The sequence below is a fragment of the Haliaeetus albicilla genome, chromosome 24 (assembly GCF_947461875.1).
Source record: "Haliaeetus albicilla chromosome 24, bHalAlb1.1, whole genome shotgun sequence".
NCBI lineage: Eukaryota > Metazoa > Chordata > Aves > Accipitriformes > Accipitridae > Haliaeetus > Haliaeetus albicilla.
The window spans coordinates 3148909-3163334 of NC_091506.1; the positions used below are offsets into that span (position 1 = coordinate 3148909).

The 14426-nt window shown below is 39.1% G+C and overlaps 1 protein-coding gene across 4 annotated transcripts in view; it reads right to left on the reverse strand.

Annotated features, from left to right (window-relative positions):
* The window catches only part of LOC104320855 (contactin-4), a 348268-nt gene that overhangs the window by 240531 nt on the left and 93311 nt on the right, over positions 1–14426 (reverse strand). The window contains exon 1 of one of the 4 annotated variants that reach the window (XM_069811810.1): positions 1561–1582. The exons of the other annotated variants lie outside the window; for them this stretch is intronic. The gene's annotated coding sequence lies outside the window, so the exon portion shown is untranslated. Of the gene's footprint in view, positions 1–1560; positions 1583–14426 lie in introns of those variants that run through there. 4 annotated transcript variants of the gene reach the window in all.

Consider the following 14426-nt stretch of genomic DNA (forward strand, 5'->3'; position numbering starts at 1 on the left):
AAATAATTCTGAACGCTCTTGGTCACATTAGCTTGGGTAATGTGCTGCATACAAGCGCAGCTCACCTGGAAGGACCATGTAATTAATGCACTCCCTCTCTCCACTGGCCAGAGATGAAGGAAGAGCCGTGATTACTTTCACATGTTAAACGTCATCAGAGCATGATCGCGCAGTTAATAATGAAGGAAAACCTATTTCCCGTACCAAATGAAACAAGCTCTGCTGCTTCTCCTCCTCCTCTGCTTCCTCAGGTAACGTTTTACCCATGGCACAGAGATGAACGGCATCCACCCAGGACCACAAGCCAAGGGTTACCTCGGCTCCCCGCAAGCGGCACGATTCCCACTGCAATCCCGCATCCAGACCTTCCCGCAAGTTTTAAGAAATAGCTCTAAAAATTCACTGATTATCCCGAATAGGAGATGGGGATAGGAAAGCTGTAACAGATCAGCTTCCTACATGAGCCTTGTCCTCACGAATGCTTCCCTAGACCAAGTTATTAAATCTGCTGGTACGTGACTGTATTTAGCTTAATAGAAACATGCAAGAGATATGGTTGTTAATAATTTCCCACAGGAAATTTGTGGTTTGCATATACATTACACCCAAAATTCAGGTAAAATCTACAACAAAAAAGGAGTAAGAAAATTAAAGGAAGATTTCCAACTTTAATTTGCAGTATCACCTAGCAAATTCTTCACCTTCGCCATTAAAAAAGAGAACTAGGGTAGGAACTTACATACTTCATCTAAATTTTTGTAGACTAATTACTTTTCTGCAACTAGCGTTGCACGCAGTCTTTGGCGCTGATGAACTGCTCTTTACTAACCCTGCCTGGTCTCTCTGCATCAACAGATGGGAGCAGAATGGCTTCTGTAAATCAGAAACAAGTGACAGCAACTAGATTATTTCACACTCCTGTGAAACAATCTCAGGTAAAATTCACATTAGAATGCCATTAGGATTTCTCCCTGAAATATTGCTTTACATAAATTTTGTAGTGTAATGGTTATTAAAAACCTCAATACAAAGAGACCTAATCAGTTCCTTAATACTCTCTCCTAATTTGTTTATAAGTGAAATCATATTTTTAATAATAGATTATGATATACTGCAAGAGAGACTCCTTATTTTAATAACTTATCTTTAGATATGGAGAACAGTATTGCTAAAATACTAAAAATGCTACAGTGAAATTTCAGAATTAGAAAAGTAAGTGCTGAAGTATTTCAGTTTTCCATTACATGCACTTAAATTTTGCAAGATGGGATTCAATTAATCAGCTACTGCACTCAACTTTGAAGCTGCCAAAGGCAGATTATATCTGAGAAGGCTGAAGTTTTGAAAAGAACCTTTAGGACTACACCAAACACAAAGTCATTTAAGACAAGGGACAAAAATATCCCTTTCTTTTGGCCAGACCAGTTAAATCAGAGGACAACATGAGGGTCCCCTAGTACCGCTATCAGAACAACTTCAAGAAAATTAACACCAGACTTATGTAGCACCACAGTACTAAACTACAGAGCTAAATTATTTAGGAAAGAAAATTTTACTTACAATAATGGATGCCTTTGTATTTGGTAAATGCTACCTTTCATCCATTTTAGCTTAATTTCAAGCCTCCATGGATTTCTTCTTTTCTTCTAACCAATACAAGCAGCTAAAGCCTTTCCTTTTCAAGCATGCCCTTTGAGCTGCTGGTCTCCCTTGCAGTGATGCTTCACAAATGGAACAGCTTCAACATCTCCACCAGTCCAAACCCCTGAGAAATCTGTGTGTATTCATTTCTTTGAAATTATTTCAGAGGCAAAAAAAAAAAGAAAAAAAAAAAGCAAGCACTTCCTTACTTTGTGTTATATTTCAGAAAGTTTAAATGGTCTAATATCCTATTGCTTTTCAACGTACCACAAAGTGCTAAATGGTAAGAATTACATTACTGCCACTGCTTAGATCCTGGCTGATAAGGTGAGCCTTTTACATTTATACTGACTTCTGAAAAAGCTGTTGCTATACTGGTCTAATAATTAATAATTCATGGAGCCAAATTACAGCTCTAGAAGGATACAGCCATTTTTACTAGTTCTTTCATAGTCTTCTGATTTATGTACGACTAAGTAGGAGACTGATCAAAGGAAAAAAATTAAAACTTAACACTTCAGGTTTAAAATTAAATTGCTATTCCATACTCAGAAAGGATGGATGGAGCAGGATATAACAATGCTTGTTTTGAGACAAGCACGTGTGCAAAATTTCTGAACATCCATTAATTTTATTATATAAAAGGACCTTTTGCAGCTCCTAAAATTGTAGATCTTTAAAACTGGAAATATTTATCACTAATGGGACTTTTACTGTCATGGGAGTGCAAGACAACACATTAATATTTGTAACATCTTCACAATAGTCCTTCTTTCATGTTGCCCTTGATGAATGGACTAATTTTTCTGCCCCTTGTATCTATCCTCTCATTGTTAAAGACATATTTTTATTGATCCACATACAGAACAAGATCCACCTGAAGACAAGGATCAGTAAAGGAATCAATTTTGTTATTTTATTGCTTCCAGGAAAAAAAAAAAAAAAATTCATAAAATGATCTCTTTCTCAATCTACCAAGCATACCTTAGCTGACATTTCCAAAAGTGCCTAAAAGACCATGATACAAATACAATACAATACAAACAAACAAGAGTAGTCATCTAAAGGTACAGGCATATATGGGGACTTTCAGAAGTTCTCAGTCCAATGTGGCTTCTAATTGACTTTTTGTTTTCCAACATTTCATCCTGAGACAGCAGCACGGAGGAAACGCTGTCTTGGACCTTGGGAGAACAAGGAGACCTTTTTTTAGTAGATATACCAGGCTCACGTTGAAAGTACCCAACGCAGCATCTGCTTAGAATAGCTATGCTGATCTCAGTCAAAGCAGTATTTCAGCATTGCAAAACAGGAAATTTTGAAGCCTTTTTTTTAAGATTGTATTATTATTACCAATTAAAAGATGAATTATTGTCTTTCAATGGTTTGAGAAACTACTACCTCTACACAGCTACTACAAACTCTGCAAACACAGACAACTCAGTTAAAAAGATGGTCCTAAAGGTCAGTATCCTCTCTCCTGCCCTCTGCTTCACTTTTTTATCCTCCTCAGCACACCTAGTCTCTGGTTATTTGCTGGTTTATCTCATATGCAGATATACAACACAACCACTACTCTGGTTGTTACAACACACAAGCTAACATTAAACTCTTAAAAAGCTAAAGCTGCCTTCTTCATTATGGCCAAGCTACTGAAAGCCTGCAAGAAGCACCTGTTTTTAATAAAGAATTTAAAGCCAGATAACAGCCATTAAAGTTTCTGATCAGCACATGTTTTAGAGCTGCAAAATATGCTTGAACAATCACACATCTTCAATGGAAACAACATTTCTTGGAAGTCCCCTTGTGTAAGGGATTCAATTGAAGTCCAACATTTGGCAGCGTTATGAGGAAACTTCTAAATTCTAAAAGATGTCTCATTGTTCATATTCATGTGGGCTGCTGAATTCCTGGCTATTTGCTCAGCCTTCAGTTTGCATATCGCAAATAAAAATCTCAGAAAACCTAATTAATGCAGCTAGACTGTTTAATCTTTTTAAGAACAAAATAAAAAAAATAAATTGGTGCCAAGAAGAAAGATACTTCTTGCTTTGGTTTTTGGGAAAATGTGTAAGGGCAAAATTTTCATAACTGTTGAAATAATTAGGTCTTAAATTGAGGTTTAGCTTCCTAAGAGCCTAAGTTACTTTGAACACTGTTAATTCCATATCATACAAGATAATCTAGCAGTTTTACATTACCACTATCTATTTATATCTTACTTATTTTGAGCCCCAATATCTAGTGATATGAAGTTATTTAAGCAGAGAACACAGAATTTTGGAGCTGCCCATGTTTGGCCATGTTGCACAGAAGTATTTACATCCACAAGTATGCTTCAATGCAAACAGCAGTAAAATAAGCTAAAAGGTATTGCAACAGATTGTTCTTCTGGAACACAGAATGATCCAGAAGTGCCCCAAAATGAATCCTTCACCAACCTTTCAGAAAACAACTATAAGTATCTACCAGAGACAATTGCTAGATGTGTTAACTCTAACATCAGTTTACTTGATTTTACATTAAAGATGAGAGCATGAGAACGTTACTGTGAGTATCTGTGCATCCTCCCCAAGGCTGGCTAATTACTGCTGCTAGACTGATGAATATTTTTACATTGGAACCTGGGCAATACTTCCTTTTCCTTCCACAGTGGGTGGTAAAATAACGCAACGGGTTGTCCATAGAGGTTATGGAGTCCTTGGAGATGCTCAACATTTAAATGGAAAAGTCTCTGAGGAACTTGACCTAACCAGACCTGCTTGGAACAGGAGGCTGGAGTAAATGACCTTCAGATTCCCCCCAGCCCACATTATTCTATGACTTTAACAGCAAAATAGACACAAAAACTCCCTGAGTGTCAGAGGCTGGAACTGGGAATGAGCAGAAGAAAAATTTGGTGTACACAGGCATGTTTCTGTATTAAAAACCCCACAAACCACTGAGACTTATCGTGAGCAGTTCATTCAAAGAGCTTGAGTTGTTTATCAAATCTATTATTTTGATATAAAATAACCTGATTTGTTACTACTAAGACTAAAAGATACATTTCAAATGAAAATTGCTTGTTGACACTAACAGGAGTCAATGAAGTTCAGCACATGGAAACACTCAGCACCCTGCGGCACTTTCCCAAACTTGAACCAAGCTTTTAAATTAAATCCTGACATCATATTTCACCAATAAGTGACTGATCCGATCATGCTGGAGAACAACTACAAAGAGGTGGTGGGTTAGTGTTAATTTACCACAGTTCAGTTTTCAAATCAGTTCCGTTTACGTTAATTCCTGAGGAATCTGAAACCTTGGTTTTGTCTCCTGGAAAGGCTCAAAGTGCAATATAATTGGAGAGCCATCAAGGCTAATAGAGAAAAATGGCAGGAGATACCTCAGAGAGGTATTACGTTGTTTTGTAAAGCAGAAACATCACAGAAAAACCTCTTATGAGAAATAGTGACCTTATCCTCAAAGAGACTAATTCAAGGTGAATTTAGATGCAGAATTTTATCAAAGACTGTATCTTTCCACTAACAATTTTGTTTATGCCTTGTTTTTTTCCTACAGATATAATAACATCCACTCCTCAATGTGAGCTCTATCTAGTGTGTGCAGAGGCCAGCCTCGCTTCTCAGTTCACACGTACCAGTAATTAGAAGCTTTGCAACTGTACTTAGCTCCACTTACTGTGATGAAAGATGCAGATGTCTGTTTTAAGAGCCTCTGATAAGCATTCAATTTGATCAGCCTGTACAAATACCCTGCAACTTGTAACTGAGCAAAATTTCTTAACCCACTATTCACATCAAAGTACGCAGTCCCAGCACTGAGACTTCGAAAGCTGAGATTTCTAGGCCAGACAGATCTGGGTGTACACCACAAACATTTCAATAGCTAAGACCACATCTTCCAAAGCCATTTAGGGCCCCAGCGAGCTTCCAAGAAGCACTCGGGCAGCCCAGCAGTCACTGACAGTGCCCTACATTGTGCTGAAGCACCTCTGAATATCTCTGCTATTATCCATTTATTTAAATTTATCCCAAAGTCCTAAAAGCCAGGAGTAGAAACGGGTTAGGTTCTCAGCATGTAAAAGTACATCCTAAATATACATATAAAACGTAGGTAAGTTAGTCACCTAAAATAAACTAGTTAGCTTAAAGGTATTGCCATCAATTACACTACCATTACAACTGCAGCTTAAAATGCTATTAGAAACTTCTGGCAATAGAGCTTTGTAGTATCTGGAAACTTGTCTTGTTATGACAAGTTTCTGATTATTTTAATAGGAATGATTATTTAAGCTTCCTTACATTATTGAAAATCCTACGCTAACAATAGAATTGTCTTTTGTATTGGCTAAATAAATCAGCACAGTAAACAAGGGCAATAATATTCATTTTCAGTTAGAAGGTGAAAGCGATGGCAAAATGGAGAACACAGAAAATAGTCACAGACTTACATTTTAAAACACAGCTAGCATTCCCAAAACCAATTAAAGACGGTTTTTGTCTTTTCCCTCACTTTTAAACTGCTGCTGTAGCTTTCTAGCTATGAAACCATCGTTGTACACAAAACCCTGGGAGAAGACAGAAGGAAACCCATGCGGCCCATTAACCTCTACACACACCGACTTATACAAGTGCACAACAGGAATAAATTACCACCATCTCTGGTATCCTTATAAATACACACACATACTCACAACACTGGGAAAGTCATTTTCCACCACAAAGGTGAAGGACTGAGTCCATACAGGACCAGGCAAGCTGACACGGGGGTGCAGGAAATCAAGTGTGCTGTCTTGCAACTAAATACATTTTAAATTAGTCTAACACATTCATTGTGTTGGAAATGCCAAAGGATGCTCAGAGCATGGAAGTGTTCATTCATAACTTTCTACTGATGTGCAAGTTAAATTTGACACTAAAAGAATAAATGAAGAAAATCTCAAGCTCAAATAAAATTTACCTATTTTAGACTAAGGAAGCACCAGGGGCACGTCTGCTAAAGCTCTAGGGTAGGTCAGAAGTACGCCTGTGCTGTTCTACCTTTTCTTCCTAAACTCGGAGTTTTTTGCATGGGTAACAATTGTTTAAAATTGCTGCTAACTTCCAAGTCTTTCTTTGATACAAGTCTAAGAAGTAGCCTACAGTTACATCTCCAGTATTAACTCTAAAAATCTAGGTAGAGCTGTCCATCAGCTGACCCTAATATTGCTAAGAGAGCATTAGGCAGACTGGCAAAAAGCCACATCCAGTTTGAAACATGTACTGAAAATTTCCTCTGTCAGATGAATCTTTAATGTATTTATAATCTGCAATGTTTCCTCTAAACAGCACTCCATGTCTTACCTTGTATCATTTTCCAAATAAATGCCATGCCACAGAGCTAAAACATACGTCCAAATAGAAAAGTGGATTCATTTTTTTTTTTTTAAGCGAAATGTTTAAGAGATTGACCTTATTATAATTCAATCTACAGTCATTATTACCAGAACAACTCAAAAGCAATTCCTGTCATCTTCCCTACTGCAGTGTTTTGGAAACCAGAGCCCCTGCTACAAGAAAGCAATTCTTTCCTGTTTTTTGCACATCTTTTGATTAGAAAATCAAAATACTGACAAAAACTATTATATCTCTTCTGACACTTCTTTCCGGGAGCAAGGGTCTTCAACCCATTTTCTTGTGAAATTTGTTTAGGTCATTAACATCATCTTTTGTAAATTCTTCATACATGAAGAATTTGAACCTAAACCAGCCAGTTTCTTCCTTTCCTGAGCCGTTACAAGAGCGCTCTGTTCTGCTCCCCAGATTTCCCCCTTCGCTGCAAGAGACAAGGGACCTGCAGTGTCAGGGAGAGAGATGTCAGGTTATATGGCAAGAATCCATCTGAGCTGAGATAAAGCTTTTTAGCAGCACGTAGAAGAAAAAACACTATTGTGGATGCAAATGCAAGTATTAGGGCTATTCCCACTCACATACCTTGCTAACAATTCACTAGGGCAGCAGACACGCAGAAATTAGTTTTCCTTGCACACACCTTCATCATGTCTGGCTATACAGAACAGAAGTAAATTAGCAACAAACAAGTTAGTAACTACAAAGAGCCTTTCAATAGCTATTTTACTTTTGTACTACAATCTACACAGTACTTATTTTCTTTCAGAAGCCACAGAAACTAACAAAGAAAATACGTGCTGAGGTTTCACTATGACTATTTATGACCTATTTTATGTATCTGATTATGCAGCATTCACAGTAGCCAGATTTAAGTCAAGCTTCTTACACTGCATGCTCATTCAGCAAAGAGGTATGGTTTCAGCTCTCATCTCTCTGAGCTGCACATGACAGTAACTGGCTTCTGGAGTTGAATTTTGAGGTGTTGGTAGCACTGACAATCCTCACCTGAGACCAGAGACCGCCTGCCCACAGCACTGCATGAGCCACAGCAGACAGTCCTTGACCAAGAGCTTAGGACACAAATGAAGAGAAATGAGAAAAAAGTCCAGCTGTGACAGAGTCCCCACAAGATGTGCACTGTATGTTAAAAAGGAGGGTCTTGTTAACAGCTGCTGATGCACTATTCAGTCATTAGATAGTTTTAATCTTAAAAAAAAAAACAAAAAAAAACCCCCAAAAATCTATTTTCCCACATGAAAAGATGTTTTTGTTTGATGCAATCCACATGCAAGTTAAACTAATGCAACCCTAATCCTGCTTTCTCTTCGTTTCAGACGAGGAGTCAGCGTGAGCAGCAAGGACACCAGCCTGACCTTCCCCAGACTCACACCACCCACCCGAGGAGGAAAACTCCGTGGGGAAGGCCACCGCCACGCACGGGCAAAACGGAGACGGAGCACAGCCGAGACGAGCGGGCCCTGCTCAGCATCCCATTAACATCCCCCATTGTGCATTACGGCACAACCTGGTATTTATGTCCCCGATGCTCAGATAGCGAGGCACCCAGTCCATTTGGCGCCTATCAGATAGCAGGGCTATCGGGGGAAATCTTTATCTGCTTCGTGTGACACGGCTGGATAGAGTATATCTGGAATTCAAACGTTACGCTGGTACTTTTGCTATTTTAGTTACTTCAGTGACGCACCGGCCCTCTATCTGCATCTCACACGGATGAAACGCAGAAGGAAGGCAGCAGCTATGTAGGACAACGGCAGGGAGACGTCTCGCCATGCTGAAAACAAGCCTGGAAAAGCAGCAGTCCTGGCAACAACGCTCTATACAGCCTCACTGCAACAGGGAAAAGACTCGAGAGGGTTGTGTTTTTTTAATTGTAAATCCTTGAAATACATATGTCTGAGGCAACATGATGCTGTATGTTTCCATTCACACCTGTGATAATTATGCCTGACTTTGATATAGTAATTATTTTTTATGATGCTGCTAAACCATTATATTTTACCCTGCATATTTAAGCAAGAACATCTTCACTTCTTTTCTCATGATTGACAAAATTACACTCTCCTAAGCAAAAAACCCTCTCTCTACACTGCTCTGGTTCACCAAGTTCCAAACCAGTCCTATGAGTCCTTCCAATCTACTGGAGTCAGATGCCAATAAGGAACAGAGGAAAGGATACAGCCCTTAGTTTCTGTTTTACTCCAAACTTCAAGACTACCTTTTTCTTGATGTTCATAATTTTTCATCTCTGCTACTGATATGTGGATGTTTCTTTAATATCTTTCTTTTTGTAGGTCATATTCTCATTACATTTAGAGATGTTCTCTAAAAGATACTGAATGAGAGCTTATTACCATACAGTTATTCAGAGGTTTTGGGATCAATGTTGCATGACCCACGAACAGGCTGGCAGAGAAGATTGGCAATGTACTGCGAGAGGAAAATTCTGGCTACGCAGGACAAACTGCTCCTCTTCAGCTGATGTTGAACTACAAGACAGAACTACAAGGTCGATGCACATCTGGAGGAAACCCAAAGTATTTAATATGTCTAAGAAACTCAGTTACCTGAAAGTTTTTTCTTCTATTTTACTATGTGTCATCCCATTTTATGGTTTTACAGAATTCAGATAACAACATAAAATTTCTAGTTTCACATGAGAAAAACAGTGTTAAAGACTACTGGAAAGAAAAATCGAGTCAAGAGAAAGCCCTGCTGCCAAGTAGCATAAGTTTGGATTCAGAGACAAGTCTCTGTGCTTGGAAGGGCCAGACACTGTTCCTGGAGCTTCTGGTTCACTCCTCAACAGGAATGCTTTGGACTTGGCTCTTCCAAGTAAAGCTTCCAGATAACAAGATAGCCATTAAAAAGGAAGCAGTCAGTGGAACAAAACTAATTACACCCTCCCTGTCCCCTCCCCTCAATTTGATGTCTGTTAAAGATGATAAAGTTTAGGGCAGTAAGGACTGTAAGGTCTAAACTTCCCTCAGTTGTGCCAAGTTCTGGGCAGCAGGCAGAACTATTCAAATATGAAAAGACACTAAAAGAAAAACTGATTTACTTCTCACTTTGATATTCTTATGGAGACACACAAATAGATCTCAATTTTTATAGCCTTTAAGGCCAACGCATCATGAAATTTAGTCTTTCAAACTGAATTTAAATGCATCCTTAAATTATAGAAAAAAGGCTTTTGTTCCCATAAGATGGCAATCAAAACCAGATGCACTAAATAATGTTGCTGTTATGAGTCTAGGCAATTTTATTTCCAAGACAAAAGAATGCTTCTTAAGCAAAAACTTTGATTAATTATTTTGCATCAGGAAGAATGAATCTTTTTTTAATTGTAGCGAAAAAATTCATTATTGATTAAAATGTCATTTTAAGTAAGACATTATGGAACCAAAAGATCATTTCTGCTCTTTCCAAATTAAGCATACAAAACTAAAATTTAAACTGTAAGTAAAATGCCATATATTGCATTGGAAGGAATTTCCAATAATAGTAACTGCTTTATATTGGTACAAACAAACTTTGTCTTAATTAGATTGACCTTTAAAGAGCTTCTCAGGCATTTGAGAAATGTAAATACTTAAAGCATGATTCATTCGCATTCCCGTTTGCTCAGACAACTCTGAAAGCTTTGAAACACAGAGCTGGGGCCGATTCCATCCTTCCCGCAACTCCGCTGGGGTGGGTCCAGCCAGGCCTGGGGTGAGTTTGGTGCCTTCCGACCGCGTGGTGACCTGCGGTGATTTGGACCTTGGATACACATCGGCACAGCTGGGAAATACAGTAGGAGCTACAACAGCTCGGGACTTGTGAGATGAGCAAACGGTTGATGGGGTTGAAGATGAAGCGGCATCGCTGTACCAGAAGAGTACATGGTTCATGTCATTTGCCCACAGATCATGAATTTGCTTAAGATTATTCCTACTTTTTAGTGTAAGCATACAGACTACGGCATGTCTCTTCCCATGCAGATAGCCCATACAGACTATTCCGCATAGTTTGTGTATGTTGACTTGTGATACGTCCCATATGGAAGACTCGCAGGACCACACAGGTAACCTGCAGATTCTGTCTTGGAGCAATTTTCTTTTATTGATGCTGAATTTATCCTTGATAGACTGAGGAAGTGAATTTGATATAAGGGAATTTATTTTGCCAGTTTATGATGCTGTTTCACAGTATGTGGGCCTCACGCATCAGAGGATAACAGAGCTCATGTTTCAGTGCTCAGACTTGTCATCTCTCTTCCTCCACCTCTTCTTCCGAGTGACCACTGCACAAACCTTGCAACCAGCATAATAATAAATAATAGATGATCTTACTCAGCAAGTGACTGTGTACGGAAGGGATGTAGAATTTGGAATAAAACCAACAAATATAGTAAGAAACCCCAGACTTTGCCTGAAACAGAGAACAACAGAGATGGATGTATATCTTCCCAAGGTCAAGGAAAACTAGTCAGATCCTTAAAAATATTACTCGTATACACAACCACACCGTTATAAAACCAACACAGTCCTACTCAGGCTGCCTTCTATGTGTAGGTACGTGCAACCTTCCCTTCAAAGGCAGTTCGCATCCTCAGGATTCAGCCGCGCCAGCAGAGAGGATCGCTGCATCAGCCCTTACGACTCGCTTTTACCTACGTCCACGGAAAGCCTGTTCCCCCTCATCACCGCACGCGCTCCTGATTGTTCGTTTGAAACTGTCAATTTAAAACATTTCTCTTATGAACTTTAGCTCTAACTAGACTACTGAGACTGTGAGTGTTCCTAGCAATAAAGGAAGATTAAGGCTGGGAAGGACAAGCAAGTATCATAAAAATAACAGTGTATAATTGGGTAGCCTACCATAGCTGGTGAAGAGAAATGAGCAGGTCAAGCAATTGAGAACCAGGAGAAATGACCTTAAAAAGTTCTGTCTGGGGACAGACTGCCGATGGTCTCATCAGCATTCAGCTCCACCACCACAGTCTGGAGGAGGAAACATAATGCAGAAAATGGAAAGGAGGGAGATAGAAGAGCAGTGGGAAGAAAAACATCTTTCTTAATTCAGCCAGGGAGGAGATGGAAACGAGCCGTCTGCAGCCTTTTTTTTTTTTTTTTTTTTATGAGTCCTCTGGTCTGTGACCCACCCACTAATATATTTTCAGTATCACATATAATCTCTAAGAAAAAAGATTAGTGCCTTACAAAGAAAGCAGTTGGTAGAAAGGTGCTGTCAGATCTTTTGCGGCATATTCCTATTGTTTCATGAGAAGTGAGAGGGTCTTTGGGTGGGATTTCCAACAATGCTCAGCAGATTGAGGTGCTCAGTGATTTTCAGCAAGAGCCAGACACCAATCTACCTTTTATGTCTTTGAAAATCTCCTTTTACTTGTAAGCTTTTCAAGACAGATTGTGGTTTCCTAGGTGTTTATATAGCTCCTTTGGCATCTGGGTGTTACGGCAATATAAAGTGATATTGAGAATTGGTTATTTTCTGTCATCTAGCTTTTCCATCAGGTTTTTACAGCTTTTTATAATGAAAAAAGATTTTTTTTTGGAAAAAGGACAATTTTGTAAATGCATACATATACACAATTTTCACATGTGTTTACAGGTTATCAGTGAGAAACTGAAAACCTCCAGAATTTTTTTTGTTGTGTTCTTCAGGATTCCATTTTTCAACCATTATACTTTTGCCTGAATATTTTCAACGAAGAGTGATCTTTCTGAATTTTACTTCTAAGCTTTTCCAACAGAAAAGAAAATAAATTGTAGGTTTAACAAAAACAAGAAAATCCCACTCAGCTAACAATCCCCGCACACAGGGAGGGTGGATGCTCTGCGTTTGTGGACTACACAGGAGCAGCTTTTTGGCCATGAGCCGAAGTCCTTCCAGTCCCCATTCCACATACAAGGCAGCATCCATTACCCAGCAGAGACTCAGGTGTAATTACGCCTTCTAACCTGCCCGGCAGCCACAGAGATTCAGTTTCTAATTTCCATTACTTCATTGCAACAAGTTCATAATTAGACAGTGATAATAATATGACTAAAGATACAAGACAAGAACTTCTTCATAACTTCCATCTCTTATTGTACAAGGGGTGAATAGCAATGGAAGCACTGGCAGTGCTGCTTGCCTTCAAACCCATTTAAATTTTTCATGGTCCGGCATGAGTTTTGATTCAAACCTTCAGATAAGGAATGGTGCAGAGCCCCTGCACACATGTAGAGTTACTCATACATTAAGGTTTATTCCCCACACTGTTGCTTCAGTGACATTAAAAAAAATTATTAATTTTCAGCAGGGATAAGCACTCTGTTAGGAAAATGCCATCCCCAGATGAAATAAATATGCAAAAAGCCAGAATCAAATATTCTCACCAGGCAGGTTCCCTTCTACTCTGCTGAGGTCAAACATGAAGACAAGCTGTAGGAGGTAAACCCATATCTGCTTTGCCATATGTCACCCTATCATACTTATCCTCAGACCAGTTAGCTCTTTCAAATGTCATTAAAACTGACTATATTGAAAAATACCTTAAGATCACAGCATCTGTGGTGCACCTGACCCATGATATTTAGGTCTATAAAAGATTTTCGCCAATATGCTATAAAAGAGCAGGCACATGCTCCATCCGTAGATATGCAAGACTTGGTCCTGCGAGGTGATGACAGCCCTCAGCTCTCATCAGCCTTAAAACAATGACGATGCTCAGCAGCAACCAAGATCTGCCCTGCACTAAATAAAAAGACAGTTACACGTTTAGCTCCAGATGCTGCACAAGTCTCTCCCACACAACTTATCTAACTTCCCACTGCAGCTAACAAACGCAAGGCTGATGTTATTACTACTGTACTTTTTTCATATTAATAAACAATTAAGCGAAGCCCTCGCTCACAGCACACTGTCTATTACTGCATTTGTTTTTTCATAAGGCTTTTAAACAAGTCTATGAGCTGAAACCTGTGCAAAATCTAAAGAAAAACAGCTGGGCTATTTCTCCTATAGAAAGTTACAGGAAATCAATGCTGGACTCGCTGTGTCCTAAATCACCTGGAATTCACCTATCCCTGCTCTATGTGACATATCTGCCATCGTGGGCACTTCAGCTCACAGGTCCCATACGTTCCAGGCCAGGAGCCTGGCATTTTCACTGCAAGGTCACCAAACCTCATTCTTCTCCCCCCCCCTCAGCACACCATTTTTCTGGAAATTTGGTTGAGATTTAAGCGGTATGAGATCTCAGAGGCTTTAGAAAATGCAAGGACATCCATGTGATCATTTTTATATTGGTTCATTGATTCTTTGGTGCTCATTTTCACATAGGGATTATTTCAGAAAGGACTAACAATCACATTAACGGATTAG